Source organism: Cibotium barometz, chromosome 22 (genome assembly GCF_041138505.1).
Source record: "Cibotium barometz isolate CiBa-2024 chromosome 22, ASM4113850v1, whole genome shotgun sequence".
Classification (NCBI taxonomy): Eukaryota; Viridiplantae; Streptophyta; class Polypodiopsida; order Cyatheales; family Cibotiaceae; genus Cibotium; species Cibotium barometz.
In genome coordinates this window covers 13,006,989-13,023,689 of record NC_141067.1, presented here as the reverse complement: position 1 = coordinate 13,023,689, position 16,701 = coordinate 13,006,989, and the positions used below count along the sequence as shown (strand labels likewise).

The window sequence follows — 16,701 nt, the reverse complement described above, 5'->3', positions numbered from 1 at the left end:
GGTTATTGAAGCTTTGGGTTTGGGTCCCCGATACTACTGCGTCATGAGATCAAGGCATCCTGGGTTTTCTGAGCGGGTCTTCTTACTGGCGTGTTTTCTTCCTCATGAGAAGATATGCCTTTACCCCGTTTTTGGCTTGCCTCTCAGAGGTCCTTTTGTTAGAACACCTCATACCACTGAGATAGGCGCAGCAATAACCCACAGAATCATTCCCATAGATGAGTTACCTTATACTTGTGCAGCTTGTGAGGACTGCTTTTGTGACCATATGATGGACGGGCTTATGGAAGTGTAAAGAGTTCCTCTATCTTTACTGTATAAGTTCCGAGAATGAATAAAGTTTAAATCTTGTTCGTATTTTGAATCTTGCTCTCTTTAAGACTTATCTTGGTGGTTAATCTTGATTAAAATTTTTCTCTAAGTCTCATATTCGTGCATCTTGCGAAATTATCCCAGTTTGCGAGATGAGGACATCTCGCATTTTTTTAAGTGGGGTAGAATGTAAGATTCCTCCCCCACCCCCTTTTTGATGTCTAGTATCTTTCCTTGTAATCAATCCCTCTTCAGAAATATAAAGACCTTGTTTCTATCTGTTTTAGTCTAGAGAGAGAAAAATATTCTAGAGAGAGAATATTCAGATTTTGAATATTTTTGGATAGAAAAATATCTCTTCTAATTCAGATGAGTTCCCCTGAAACAGAAATTCAAAAAGAATTTTCCAATGTGCAATTGGAATTAATTGAAAATAGCTATAAAGAACCTTAGCCTAAGGGTCTAGATTTTCAGAAATCTTTAGACTATGGTCCAATTAAGGTTCCTATGGACCAATAGCATCAATCCATATGTAGGGAGGAGATAAATCCAACTTGTAAAAAGAAAATACCCAAAAATGAGTAAATGCTCTATGTGCAATATTAAAAATATGAGATATTTTGGGTATAATGATTTTATTATGACACATATGTAAGGAAGGGGAGTCCCTTAAATGCTCACATAAGATGAAGAGTTGAAAATGTACAAGGTTTATTAGTAAAAAACTATGAGCAATATTAAAAATATGACATATGTAAGGAAGGGGAATTCTTTAAAGGAGGTGCATATTTCACATAAGATGAAGAGTTGAAAATGTACAAGGATTATTAGTAAAAAACTATGAGCAATATTAAAAATATGAATTCTTTAAAGGAGGTGCATATTTCACATAAGATGAAGAGTTGAAAATGTACAAGGTTTATTAGTAAAAAACTATGAGCAATATTAAAATGATTCCATTATGACACATATGTAAGGAAGGGGAGTTCTTTAAAGGAGGTGCATATTTCACATGCTTGAATGAGTTTTAAACTCATAAAAATTGAGATATTTCATCTCTCCTCTCTCCTCATTCAAGTCTAGTTCCAAAAAGTTAGCTTAACTGATCTAAAAATGGTCAAATATTGACCAAACTGATTTAGAAAATTCTAGAATCAGTTTGTTTGGTTAGGAGCTCAATTTTTCCTATAAATAGAAGCCTCCCCCTTGTTGAAAAATATATAGTGTTTATGCATCGTTACTCTACTCCACCTAAGCCAGAAACTGTGAATTCATTTAATAATTCACTAGTTTTTGGAGCTTCCCTCTTTCTTCAATCCCCATTAGTGGCTCCATCAACATACTTAACCAATTGATTGGTTGGGGGCCTCTACCGTGAACAAAGAATCAAGCAAGTTGTAAGGTAATTAGTGAATATTGATCTTTCTATAATTTCTCAATGTTTCTCTCTTCTCAACCCCTCTCAAGCTTGAGAAGTTTAATTGGTATGGTTTTTTTTAATGCTATTGAAGTTTGAATAGTAGTGAAGAGTTACATAATGCTATTGAAGTTAATTTTCATTTATGTTTAAATTCTAATGATTTTTATGTAAATTCTCTCTCTCACTCAAGAAATGGTCATACTCATGAACCGTTCTCAATCCAAATCAAGCTTTTCATAAAGCTTTTCCTTAACCCAAGATTAAGCTATGCTTGAGGCCAAATTAATGGCTTTTTTCTATGCTTTTAGTTTATGTATATTAATGATTCAATCCATTATGGATTGATAATCCAATTAGAGATTATTTTAATTATTTTCTTAATGATAAGCATTATCCCTTAGAAAAATTGAGATTTATCAGTCATAGCAGCGGAGCTATGGCAAAATTTTTATAAAAATTATGCATAAAATAATCTCATTCAAAGCATAAAAAGAGGACTTCCTACCATATTCTAGGAATTATCATCCTAGATTAATTGAAAGAATTTCATTATAATCATGGAGAAATTGAATTTTAATATTATGCATAATGGATAAATTTTTATATCAAAAGTGTTATTTTTACCATTTTTGTTTCATGCATAGAAGTATGCATAATGGATAAATTTTTATATCAAAAGTGTTATTTTTATCATTTTTAATTTTCATGCATAGAAGTATGCATAAAGGAAAATTTTTATATCAAAAGTGTTACTTTTATCATTTTTAATTTTCATGCATAGAAGTATGCATAAAGGAAAATTTTTATATCAAAAGTGTTACTTTTATCATTTTTAATTTTCATGCATAGAAGTATGCATAAAAGATAATTTTTTTATATTAAAAGTGTTACTTTTACCATTTTTAATTTTCATGCATAGAAGTATGCATAAAGGAAAATTTTTATATCAAAAGTGTTACTTTTATCATTTTTAATTTTCATGCATAGAAGTATGCATAAAGGATAATTTTTTTTATATCAAAAGTGATACTTTTATCATATTGGATTTCATGTATAGAGGTATGGATAAAAGATGATTATTTTAATGTAAAAAGTGTTACTTTTGTCACAATTGAATTTCATGCATAGAGGTATGCATAAAAATTGATTATTTTATTATAAAAGTGTAACTTTTATCATAATTGGAATTCATGCATGGAGGTATGCATAAAAGATATTCTTTTTATACTAAAAGTGTGATTTTCATCATAAATGGATTTTATGCATAACTTAGATGCATAAGAGAAATTCTTTTATTCTAAAAGTGTAATTCCTACCAAATTGACTTTATGCATAAGAAGATGCATTTTAAAAAAAATGATTTTTAATTCAAAAGTGTCATTCTCATCTAAATTGAATTTATGCATAGGAAGATGCATAAAAGATTGAATTTTAATTCAAAAGTGTCATTTTCATTTAAAATGAATTTATGCATAGGAAGATGCATAAAAGATTGATTTTTCTTCGGAAGTATTAATCTCCTTAAATGGAATTTATGCATAAGTAAATGTGTAAAGAAATCTTATATCAAATATAAGAGTTCTCTTGTATTCTATAAATAGATATGAGATGTGATAGGATGTGATAAGAGGTGTATAAGAGATGATAAGAGGTGATAAGATGAATTAAGATGTGATAAGATGTGTATGGGATGAGGTAAGAAGTGTATGTGATAGGATAAGATGCATATGGGTTGTGATAGGACGAGAATGGATGTGATGTAAAAGATTAGATGTGAAGGCATATGGGGTTACATGAATGGGAATGTGGAAATGGATGTATGTATGTGGATGTGTGGATGTGGAGATGGGAGTATGGATGTATGAATGTGAAAATGGATATATGAACGTGAAAATGGATGTATGCATGAAGATGTATATGCATAGATGTGAATGTGGATATAGATGTAGATGTGGATGTATAGATGTGAATGGGAATGTGGATGTGAATGTGGATGTAGATGTGGATGTAGATGTGGATGTATAGATGTGAATGGGAATGTGGATATGGATGTATGTATGTATGTGGATGTAGATGTGGATGTATAGATGTGAATGGGAATGTGGATGTGAATGTGGATGTAGATGTGGATGTAGATGTGGATGTATAGATGTGAATGGGAATGTGGATATGGATGTATGTATGTATGTGGATGTAGATGTGGATGTATGATGTGAATGGGAATGTGGATGTGGATGTATATGAATGTGGATGTATAGATGTGAATGGAAATGTGGATGTGGATGTATGTATGTATGTGGATGTAGATGTGGATGTATAGATGTGAATGAGAATGTGGATGTGGATGTATGTATGTGGATGTGGATGTATGAATGAGGACGTGATAATGGATGTATGCATGTAGATGTGGATATATGGATGTGAATATGAATGTGGATGTGGATGTGGATGTATGGATGTGGATATGGATGTGTATGTATGAATGTAGATAAGGGATGTGGATGTATAAATGAGGATGTGAAAATGGAGGTATGCATGTAGATGTGGATGTATGGATGTGAATGTGGATGTGGATGTGGATGTATAAATGAGGATGTGAATGTGGATGTGAATGTGAATGTGGATGTGGATGTGGATGTTGGATGTGGATATGGATGTGTATGTATGAATGTGGATATGGGATGTGGACGTATAAATGAGGATGTGAAAATGGATGTATACATGTAAATGTGGATGTATGGATGTGAAGGTGAATGTGTATGTGAATTAATGTGTCGTCGATATGAGGAAATGGATGAGAATGAGTACACATTGAATGGAATGTGGAATAAGTAATGTAGACTAAGGAGGGATAATGTGGAAAGACGAGAGTTCGATTTAGAAACTGTATTTTGTGACTGTTTGTAAATGACTGTTTTATGTCAAGAATGCTGGGGAAGCATTTTGACCGTCTTATGGATTAAGGTCATGAAGACCTAACTGTTAAAGTTGCAACTGCTGAGACGGAGAGTCAATGGAGGACGTCTCGCGTAGCAAGGTCGACCGAGGTCTTGACCAGCCTCGGTTCGATTTAAATGGTGAGCTTCCGGTACGGTGGATGAGGGACCAAGGAAGCGGCCTATGAGTGAAGCGCTAGGTCACCTGCGAAGGATCCTAGAGGGTGCTGACCATACGGTGCTCGGGCTCTGGGTCGCCGAAGATACCCACACGTGCGTCGTGGAAGATATTGGAACAAGGAGTAAGAGTTGTTTTGTGAAACCGGGCATGGATCTGGTTGATTGACCTTGCTGGTCTTCAATGGATGAGTCCATGGCTCTTTATATGGATCTGTTGGTTGATCTTGCTGATCTTCAACGAGAGTCCATCTTGATTTTTATAAGTGATTATATTGCCAAGTATTATGGGCTAGGAACTATTGAAAAGGCCCCTGTGTGGACAGGTGGTGAGCGTTCTAGTTGCCAATGATGCCATAGATACTCTGATGAAGGAATGATTGGAAATTATGAATCAACCGGATAAATTGGAAGATCATGATCAGTGGTACTATGGTTTCATTAAAGGATTGTTTTAAAGTTAGCTGATGATAAGAAAAAGGCAAATTTCATATTGGGTGTGTAAGTGGTGTGGCTAGTTTTATGTTTGCATGAACTTCCGGCTAGGGGGCCTTGGGACTCTTTTCCTTGGTACCCGGGACAAAACCTAACCAAATTCCAAATTGGATCCCATCACTACAGTGGTTGGGCGGTTGGCTAACCCATGGGATCGGATGGGGTTAGGCTGGACTGATGGATCCATAAATCGAGACTCAACTTTTGTTTTTACGATAGATAAAGTAAATCCCGGTTAGAAATTGTTCTATGGATAGGAATCAACGGCTGTGCCTCTTGATGGGGAAAAAAGCGTTGATCCCAATGATCCAAGTGCAAGTTTCTTCCTTGATTTGACCAAGTACCGTTAAAGGTGCAGTCAGATCAGTTGATCCGTAATGATCTTGACTACGTTAGAGTAAAGAGTTATCCTGGTGGAATCGCCCATGCTTTCCGAGTAAAGGAAGTTTTTCCAGTTTCGGTTTTGGACAAACCGACGGATTAGTCTCTTGTCCGGATATCCGTGGGCGAGGCCCCGAGTGTGAGATCCCTACCCACGCATGATGTGCTACTTCTGCTGCTAGTACCCCGAATCCGTTGATCAGTGGGGAACAGGGATCTCACAAGTTTTGTGAAGAAAATCTCAGGGCTTTGGTAGAACAAGCTTTGCTCTCATAAAACATGTGAAACTCACGCTGTAATTGTGTAGATGAAATGAAATTTCACAAGGTTACAGATAGGGCAAGCAACAATGAGGCTATAAAATTTCATCAGGAAAGAAGAAGTGGGGAAAGAGATATGATAAATTTGAGTTCCACCTAAGAAAGAGGGGAAAACTGAAAAGGGGAGATATGAAAAGTCAAACATTAAAAAAAAATAAAAATTCAAGTCACAAACCTTCAAGAAGTGACAGCATTGTATTCACCACATTTCCCCTTATTTTATTGTTGAGGGAAGATTTGGGCCAAGATGTGGCTAAAAGATTCATGTTACATGAATCTGGAACTGGAATCCCAGCTCTCTCATTGGTTAGGCCTATATTTGTTTATTCACTCCTTAAGGGGCAAAAAAGAGAGTCCATATTTCTCCTAATGGGACTATGTAGGTCAAAGTTTCAAAGTGCCGATGGCAAAAGGATGCGAGTGAAGGCGGAAGAATACAACACACCCAAAACTTTCCAGGGCTTGGTTATTATAAGTGATAGCATGTTTGGGTTTAGCCTTAGTAGGACTTTGTGTGACACTTATGAAAGTGGTTTGGCAATTGGACTATCTTAGTGATGTATCTCCAAACAATCCCACCTATACTAGCTCTACTCTATGTTGGGATCACTCTACTCACTTAGTGATGGGGATCACAAATAAGAAATAAAAGGAGGGTGAAGAGTTTACCTAAACTTACCAAATAATACCATATTAGTGAATTTGGGAATTTTCCAATTTCCATTTTTGAATACTTAAAAAAGGGGACATGGATAACATGTTTGTAAGTTTCTCAAAACCCTATCATATGACCTATCATTGGAAAGCGCTTGAAAAATGGAATCTAAAGAGCTATAAAGCGCTCATTTTGGATTAGTGGTGTTCAAGTTATGGTTAATCCAAACTTTTGACCACGTGTCCCAAACTTGTGAGAAATTCCCATATTCCCCAATATGGTGTTCAATTGTCGAGAAGTGCCTGGATGACAGAGTTGCATTGAATACCGCTTGTTGCTAAAAGATGGCCATATGCGATCTTCTTTTAGATAGTGGCTTCTTGTTTTGTGGTAGTGCATTTTCCTTGTTGCTAGCATTGGGTGTTTTTGTACTAGCTGGTTGCTTTTGGTTGCACCGACTTTGTGGGTTGGTGTGACAGTGTTGTGGCTGGCTTATAAAGGGGTTGGTGGCTTTATTGGTAGCTTGCTCCTCTAGGTCTTTGTTATGGGGGTGCGTGTGGTGTTCTAGTTGCGAGGTGGCTAGTGTGAAGCTGGAAAGTCCAACCTCTCTTCTCTTGCTCTCTCAGGGTTAAGAATAAATCTATCTTTCTCTCAAGCTCTCAAGCTCTATTACTCAAGGATCTAATCAACCACTCCCACCCTCCCTACCCCACTCTCTTCCTTTGACAAACAAAGCAAGCAAGCATTTATACCATGACTTTGAATAGTCCAACAATGTGTTTCGGCCACACTTTACACCATCCTTGGTGGGAGAGAGAAATGGGGCCTATGGCACCCAACAACATGACTCCAAGGAGGGACCTTAGAGTTATAGCAAGTTTTTTGTTTGGTAATCAAGTGAAATGGTATGATCAAATTGCAATACAAGATCTCAAAAAAAGCTAAAATGCCAAGGAGGGACCTTAGAGTTATAGCAAGTTTTTTGTTTAGTAATCAAGTGAAATGGTATGATCAAATTGCAATACAAGATCTCAAAAAAAGCTGAAATGATATGGTCAAATTACTATCCATCCAAGAAGATGTCAAAATAGGTGAAGATAGCTTTATATCCCATAACGGGCTTTAGAGAAGGTCTGTAAATTGGAGGGCATCTCTTAAACAACAACATTGTAAAACCTCTAAATGCCTTGTAGCAGCCTCAAAAGAGGTGAAGACATCTTACCATCCGCTGCACGGAAGCTCTTCAACAACAAGAGTCTAAAACCTCCGAATGCCTTGTAGTAGCCTTTCATCGTCATTTGTGACAAAATTTATAGCCACATTGACAGCCTTTCTACCAAAGCTTCCACCCCGCCCGATATGATGCGAATATCTCTCAGGTTGAGTGGGTAGATTTGATAACAAGAGACACTTGTTGCTACTACACACCAATTCCTCGTGCCAAAAGACTGATACGGTAATGGAGGACTCAAGAAGATACAAATATGAACTGCTGCATAATGATGTCTGGTGTGTTTTGATCCATGTCTCCATGTGCTGTAGACTCTAGAGACCGTGTGTTTTGATCAATATCTCCATGTGATGTAGAGAACGTGTGGTCAGTGAGCCAATCGACCTTCCTCCTAGTGTGTTTTGATCAATGTCTCCATGTGCAGGTGTAGAGACCGTGTGTTCTCTTGCTCGCATTTTGTCAGTGCGCCAATCCACCTTCCTCCTAGTGTGTTGACAAACATCATGCTTTGGGTGATTGAAAGGGTTTCATAAAGATCACACAAGGTATCAATCTTCCAATCCTCTATACTCATATCCACCTAGGCTGCGTGATACCTTCCAATGTCAGCTCATCCCTCTTGATTGACAAGAAGTCTCACATGTTTGTTCAGGAAGTTTCTCAAACCTTTGGGGGCCAGCATTGTAGTGGGAGTAGGTGGTGAAAGATAGCATAGGTCCGGTCCTTGAATCCTCGACTCCTTGGCTTCATTAAGATAAAAAATGTTTATGTAATCAGAGGTCCAATGATGTTAATCAAGCATGTCGTAGACCCAGCCTCGACGACTAGCACACGTACCTTGCTTAGAAGGATCCAAATGGCCTCTCTCTTACACTTGTACCACTGACACATGCATGCATGCATCCCCTCTTGTGCCAGGTTGTCAAGGCACGGTACAAAATTATGTGCACCTTTAGCCATTCATAGAGGGATTCTAAACCATTTGTGACTCTTGGAAATTGCATCAGAATTGATGACCTATTCTGTTCGTAAACTGAGGCGCTTTCTATGAGAGATTACCGTCATCATGAGGGAGCTCGAGTGGTTTTTGAATGACCTTGTCATGTTTCTCCGCCACCTGAGTGGTGCCAAGTGTGGAGTACTCTTGCTCCAACTAGCATAAGGAGCTTTTTATTATTCTCTACACTGGAAAAAAAAAGGTTTTCGGTAGATATGTTCCTTGGTAGAATTGAACATATCTAGGAAAAGTGCAAACAAGAGAAAATATGGAACACTTACTAGATAGCTTAATTAGGAAATATGGATTCAACATAGGTAATCCTCATTACATACCCAATATAGATAATTTTTCCAATATAGTGAAAATTTCGTAATTTTCTCTATATAGAAAATGTGCCCAATATAGGTAATGTTTTCTATATAGTGAAAATCTTTTACATTTCCTAGTTACAAATTATCGAGTTAGTGTTGTATTTTCTCTATTTTGCACTTTTCCTACATATGCCTATTTACATCTAGGAAATTATCTACTGAATACACCTTTTTTTATATATAATAAATATTTAAATACTCAATTAATATAGGTATTTTTGTTTATATAGGTAATATATCAACACAGGTAAAAGCTACTAAGCAAAATGTTCTATATTTCAAAGCTTTCAAATAGTCTACGAGTATATTTTAAACTTTAAATTTTACATAAAGAAATAGTTTATTTTTTCTCTATAATTTCTATCACACTATACTATGCATTAACTCAAATTTTTAGTACTTAAATATAGTATGAACTATTAATATAAGATCAAAGACAAACTTTTTTTTAAACAAAGTAATGGTAAGTTTTAAATTACTTTAAAAACTTCAAATCAAAAACTTGAAATCTTCATACATAAATGAGAGTTGAAGATAGCTAAAAAAGCTAGAATGTTTTGATATTGTAGTTAATTAAGTTGACTAACATATCATGATAAAATCTTGGCATCTTCCAAATTAAGTGAATTACATTGTGAATTGAATCTATTTTTTCTATTTTCTATAAGCGAATTCACAATCCCAATAATCATAACTTCACTCCCTAGCTTTTTAGTGTATTTGCAGTAGTTTCTAAAACTACTATTTATCTTCTGAAGACCTAAATATGTACTCTTGAGAGAAGTACAGTACTTCAAAAGAATTGTCTCCATGTTCTCCTCTGAGATATCATGCACCTAGGTCTATAATACCAAATATTAAGTCTCAAAGTATATAAGTTATGCAAAGGAAAACTCATACCTTGATTAATTATGCGTTACATTAATAGTATATCACTCACTCTAAATATCTCACTTGGAGCGATAGTGATCCCTATGTTTGATCTCTCGATATCTTCCAAATCCTTATTGAAAAAAAAGACCAAAATTACCTTGAAACTAAAATAGAGATAAAGTAGCTTGGTTAATGATAGAAAACATGATTTAGTTATAAGAATACCTCAAAATGTTTTCTTTTCGCATCTTCATCTCTTTGCACACTTTTTTGTTGCATATGGATCGTCATCTTTTCACTGATCTATAAAATCAAGAAAATAAGCATTAAGAATGTCATATGAAAGAAGTAAGTGATAGTATGTAAGGATACTAAGCTATTTATTCAAGAGTAAACATAGACTTTTTTGAAATTTTTCTATTTGACAATCCTTATCATTTGGTTTTCTTTGAATTTTTCTTGAAATTTCATTGGTGTTATCATCCAATTCAAGCATTGATTTCTATAAATATACCAAAAGCTTATGAGAAAACTTGAGGTGTCATTAAGATTTCAAATAGAGAAATATTCAAACCTTTTCTTGATTTTACATGACATGCATTCTTTCTTCTACTTCACAAGTATCCTTGACCACTCTCACTCTTTTAGATTTTAAGGTTCCCCCCTTCTAAAATAGGGGAAAGAGAAAATCTCCTATTTATCGACACGTTGACCATGTAGATATTCAAGGATACGATTCATAGGTAAGACCTAGTCCTATCCCGTAGGAGGAGCGTGATCTTCTAAAAATCAAATCACCCATAGGGTAATTGATCATATTCTGGGCAACTACTAGACTTGATTTCTAGAGGCAACGCTTTTTTCCTCATCCATGCAAGGCACAGCCGCGCTGGCCTAGTCTTCAAGAATAGAGTTACCCAAGAACCTATTTATCTAGCGTAGGGCTTTCACTTAATCTGTTGGAAAGCTACCCAACTAATCAGGTCCACCCGCCGTCCGTAGGATGGTGCCGTCGGGGCATTCCATCCTCCCACTTTCCACCCTACTCATGCATCAATTTGTTTTCTAATTAATCCTAGCACATTGTTTGACATAAATAAACATGTTCCTTAATTAAGGCCCTTTTCTCACAAGGTTTGTTAAAATAGTCTTTTTCCACAATACATTAATGCCAAAGACAAGATATATAAAAAAAGTTTATACATGAATCAATTCCATACAAGCCAAACCGGCCCTCTTATTCTTTTCCTTTATAGTGCCGAGGATGATCTAGAATTTGGCCTTCCAACCTCTACATGTTGGGCAAAACCCTACGGGACCATACACCTCATCGTCAGCCCTGCTAGCGAGGACTCAAGCCGGCCTGTCGCCCTCTCAAGCTCCATTGCTCGATCCTCCCGCCCCTCAGAGGAATGTCTGCACACTAGGGTGGGCGTATTCACCGCACTAGCTTGGGCCCTCAGAACTAGACAGCATCATAATCCCTTGCCTCAATTGGCGAACCTTATTCTCCCAATGGTATGAGGGATACCTTGGGCCATTCCCGGGCTTTGCTAACGATGCCACCCGGCTACACAAGCATGGAACGGAATTAGCGTCGAAGCCAGGAAAAACTTGTACTCTTTAAAGATAACAATTTCAATGCAATTCATTGAATACAGCATCACTCAATTCGTAACTTTATACAATTTTATGTCATTATTTTAAAAGGAAAAGATACACATTTATTAACACTAATATATATATATAAAACTCTTCTTTAAAAGATAACCAAGCTAACCTGGCCACATTTCCTTCAGGAGCTTGTAAAGGGAGGGTTGGAGCCGCATCGGGAGCATCTTCTCTAATCTCGTTGTTGCGCACTTCTCTCGAGGATGTAATATTCTGACATTTTTGGGAAGGGGCCATCTTGGACATCGTCTTGCAGGGCTCACTGTTGCGGTCGAAACACTCCAATCAGATCTTAATTCTGAGATCGTTTTGCTGACCATATGAGCAAAAGACCACAGTGCATGAACCCTCTCTAAGGCAAAAACCTCTTACTAAAGTCCACGCAAAATGGAGGGAGGAGGGGGGGGATTGTGAGATGTCCTTAACACAAAAACGTTTTGCTAACGGGGAGAAGGCTGCTGTAAGTCTCTTCACGGGGGAGGGGAGAAGAGTTAAGGAGACTGCCTCCTAGCAAGAGGGAAAAAGAGTTAAGGAAAATTGCCTTATCTGAAAAGTGGCAAATGAGGGGGTGTGGAGAGGGGTGGGTGCAAGGGGTGGCTATACTAAATGAGAGTTGAAGATAGCTAAAAAAGCTATAATGTTTTGATATTGTAGTTAATTAAGTTGACTAACATATCATGACAAAATCTTGACATCTTTCAAATTAAGTCAATCACATTGTGAATTGAATCTATTTTTTCTATTTTCTATAAGCAAATTCACAATCCCAATAATCATAACTTCACTCCCTAGCTTTTTAGTGTATTTGCAGTAGTTTCTAAAACTACTATTTATCTTCTGAAGACCCAAATATGTACTATTGAGAGAAGTACAGTACTTCAAAATAATTGTCTCCATGTTCTCCTCTGAGATATCATGCACGTAGGTCTATAATACCAAATATTAAGTCTCAAAGTATATAAGTTATGCAAAGGAAAACTCGTAACTTGATTAATTATGCATTACGTTAATACTATATCACTCACTCTAAATATCTCACTTGGAGCGATAGTGATCCCTATGTTTGATCTCTCGATATCTTCTAAATCCTTATTGAAAAAAAAGACCAAAATTACCTTGAAACTAAAATAAAGATAAAGTAGCTTGGTTATTGATAGAAAACATGATTTAGTTATAAGAATACCTCAAAATGTTTTCTTTTGGCATCTTCATCTCTTTGCACACTTTTTTGTTGCATATGGATCCTCATCTTTTCACTGATCTATAAAATCAAGAAAATAAGCATTAACAATGTCTTAAGAAAGAAGTAAGTGATAGTATGTAAGGATACTAAGCTATTTATTCAAGAGTAAACATAGACTTTTTTGAAATTTTTCTTTTTGACAATTCTTATCGTTTGGTTTTCTTTGAATTTTTCTTGAAATTTCATTGGTGTTATCATCCAATTCAAGCATTGATTTCTATAAATATACCAAAAGCTTATGAGAAAACTTGAGGTGTCATTAAGATTTCAAATAGAGAAATATTCAAACCTTTTCTTGATTTTACATGACATGCATTCTTTCTTCTACTTCACAAATATCCTTGACTGCTCTCACTCTTTTAGATGTGCCATGTTTTAGAAACTCAACAAATGATGTGTAATTGTTTTCATCCATTGTGTCGTCATTATAAGAGTCCTACCATTAACAATTTATGTAAGGCAACATAGGAAATAACAATAGTATCTCCAAATAAAAACCATCATGATGAGGGCTAAATGTTACCCACCTCATTGGAGATATAATGTTGCAATCCTGCAAAGCTCTTTGTCTCTAACATGAATCTATCCATCTATTAAAAATAATATATATTCAAAACTAATCAATAATTCATTTCTAAACAAGAAAGTAAGAAGATTTAAAGTCTTGAATCACCTTAAATGGTGCACAAGTTTTGTCATATTATTCTCCTTCAAAAAGAGAGGGTTCTTCAAAGGACTACATCAAAGCATGAAATAAAAAAAGGGAGAATCTTTTTCTTGCTATACTTTCCCTTTGCTTGTTTGGAGGAGACCCACGACCCATAAATATCTCCTTCTCTCCAAATATACTCAGCTCCATTGAACTTTAAAGATACATTTGTCCTTTTTATGGCGTACATCACTAGCAATCTCCAATCCATCAAACCACCTTCGTACAAGGTAATAATTACCAAGCAATATGGCATGTTGGTCTTTAAAGCATGTTAACCACTCTGGTTAACATTGCTTTTCAAGCGTGGCTACACTTATTGTATTCATCCTTTGTAACCGCACAAAGTGCTTAATATAAAAGAGACATGGGATGATCGAGCTTACGGCTTGTGTAATGCCCGTCATAAGTATGTTAACCACTCTAGTCTAACATTACTTTTCAAGTGTGGCTATGCTAACTGTATTCATATTTTGTAACCATGCAAAGCGATTAATGTAAAAGATACATGGAATGACCAAGCTTATGGCTTTTGTATATCTGGGTCATAAAAGGAATAGTTATACATAGAGCTAGGAAGAATAGTTTTGGGTTGCCAATTGTAAATGGGCGGCCAGCCATTGTAACTATGAGCTCTTGTATATAAGAAATTTACTGAAATATGAAAAGGAAAAAATCTCATTAGTCTCATTGGAGTCTTCCCTCTCTCTCTTTCTCTCTCTCTCTCTCACTCTCATGAGCTTGTGGTTGTATGCTTGCTTGTTGTGCTTACATGCTTGATTGTTGGTATGTGCTTGTAGGGATGGTGATGCTCTAGCTTCTCACCTTCTCTCCCCTCTCTTTGCTCTCTACCAAGTCCCTCTTGTATGCATGTGGCATGAGGTGAAGGTTGATATTTCCATAGCTCCCTCCTTCTTGCTCTTTACCTAGCCATTGAATCCCTACTTGGGTGATACAAGTAGAGGTGGACTGAGTCCCTAGCAGCTTTACAACGATGAGTTAACCCTCATTAGGGTTGGTGAACTGCAACTCTCTGGCCTCGACCCTTGCATGTTGTGTCTCTTCTCTTTTTTCTCTCTCTTGTGTGCAAGGTAGTATGTTAGGTTTAACATCTTTGGCACCGTTTCTGGTAAATGCATTTAACTTAGGGTCTTCCACTTTGTTCATTTGCTAGAGTCATTATTTGGTCTGGATGGAGTGAAGTCTACGAGTTGGTTGCTTAATTTTGAGCTTGTTTTGTTTGTTGATGTTGATTCCATGGAGCAATGGAGGTCGATCAAGCATTGGAGCATTGAGATCTTCACCAAGCATGGGAGAAGTAAGTAAGTGCTCAAACATTGCCCTTGATATTCATGCAACTCTTTGATTTTTGTTCTTTTTTCATCAAAATTACACCTTAGCTTAATCAACAAACTAATCTTATTTAAGTTTCATTAAGCATTATAGGAATAAATAGATAGCTTGAAACCACCTCTTGGTCTCTATTGAATCAAAAACACAAAAAATTGGTGGAAAGATACCTGAATTAGTAGGAATCTCAGGGAAAAACCAAGTGAAAATCACATTCTGCAAGCATTTCTGAGAAGCGAATAGCGGTTCTCTTTACAGGCCATAGCCGTGGCACTTCTGCCACGCCCGTTCTATTCTCATTCACCAAATTTGGAAATATCTTCATCCTTAAATGTGGAATTTTACATTAAAAATGGAATAATTGCATAAAGAGCATTCGATTTCATTCAACAAAGTTGGTACAACTTAATTGTCAAGGAATATAGTAGGTCGCATCAGACCTATAGCCTTAAACTCCATTCCATCTGCTCAAAAATCTTGAGAAATCTCTGATTCTGACAGTGCCAGAGCCGTTCCACATTTGCCATGGCCGTTCTTTCCCAAAGGGTAGGCTTGTTCCAAAGCATTCATTCTGTTTGCCGGATCGTGTAAGTTTTGCCACGCCATGCCATTCTCTTTTGCACCGGTGTTAGAAAGTGTATGACTTTTTCACTTGTGCCATGCCCGTACCAATTGTCCTATCCAAAGCAAATGCCCGCATAGTTGTTCTACCTGAAGCGTACACCCGTGGTAGTCTTACCACTCTTGTACCATTCATTTGCCATGTCCGTACCTTCTCCATCTCAAACTGCATGCAAATTCCTTTGTGAAGCAACTTTCGTGTCCTTCAGAAAGCAAACATACATGCCATCTACCCTCTAATAAGCATACGCCCGTTCCTTTCAACTTTAGAAAGCATACGCTCGTACCATTAGCAAAGCGTACGGCCATACCATTCCCACAAAAAAAAGGACTTTTCATAGGGGGATTCTTCACAACAATTCCACATTTCCATGCACCTATGCTCGAGTAAATTGCTACGAAACAACCCTCTTTTTGAGGATGTGAACTCCCCTAAAGCTCCCTTATTTATAAGGTTGCACCCATCATTCAATACCGCGTGGAGTCAAAATGATGCTCATCTTTGACTGCACCAACGAAAGCAAAGACCACCCTAGTACGAGATAAGAAACTTCTAACCTCCAGACAGGAGAACCTAAACCTCAATGCATGGACAGACCACCTGTCCAAGAGCAAGCTCCTACCTCTCCCACACATTCACAAAGAATACTTGCTTCGAGGCTTCGCAATTTTATGCTGGGAAATACACACTCAAAGGTTGAATCTCTCGATGAGGTGCAAGTACTACCTTAAATCAACTCATTGGATGAAGACGATGAAGAAAACATTTGGAGAGGGCCGATCAAGAGCATGAGGAACATCAATCTGAAGAAAATGATGAGTCACCTATCAATCATGACAATGGTCCATTAGATCATGATAGTGATATTGATATTGATACAGAATCCCATCTTTCCATTGAGCTTCCATTAGATATAGACATTGATGAGTAACATA

General features: G+C 36.7%; 1 pseudogene; it reads right to left on the bottom strand.

Moving 5' to 3' along the window:
• Nucleotides 1-7,799: 7,799 nt before the first annotated feature.
• Nucleotides 7,800-8,609, bottom strand: LOC147626302 (eukaryotic initiation factor 4A-6 pseudogene; annotated as a pseudogene).
• Nucleotides 8,610-16,701: the final 8,092 nt, after the last annotated feature.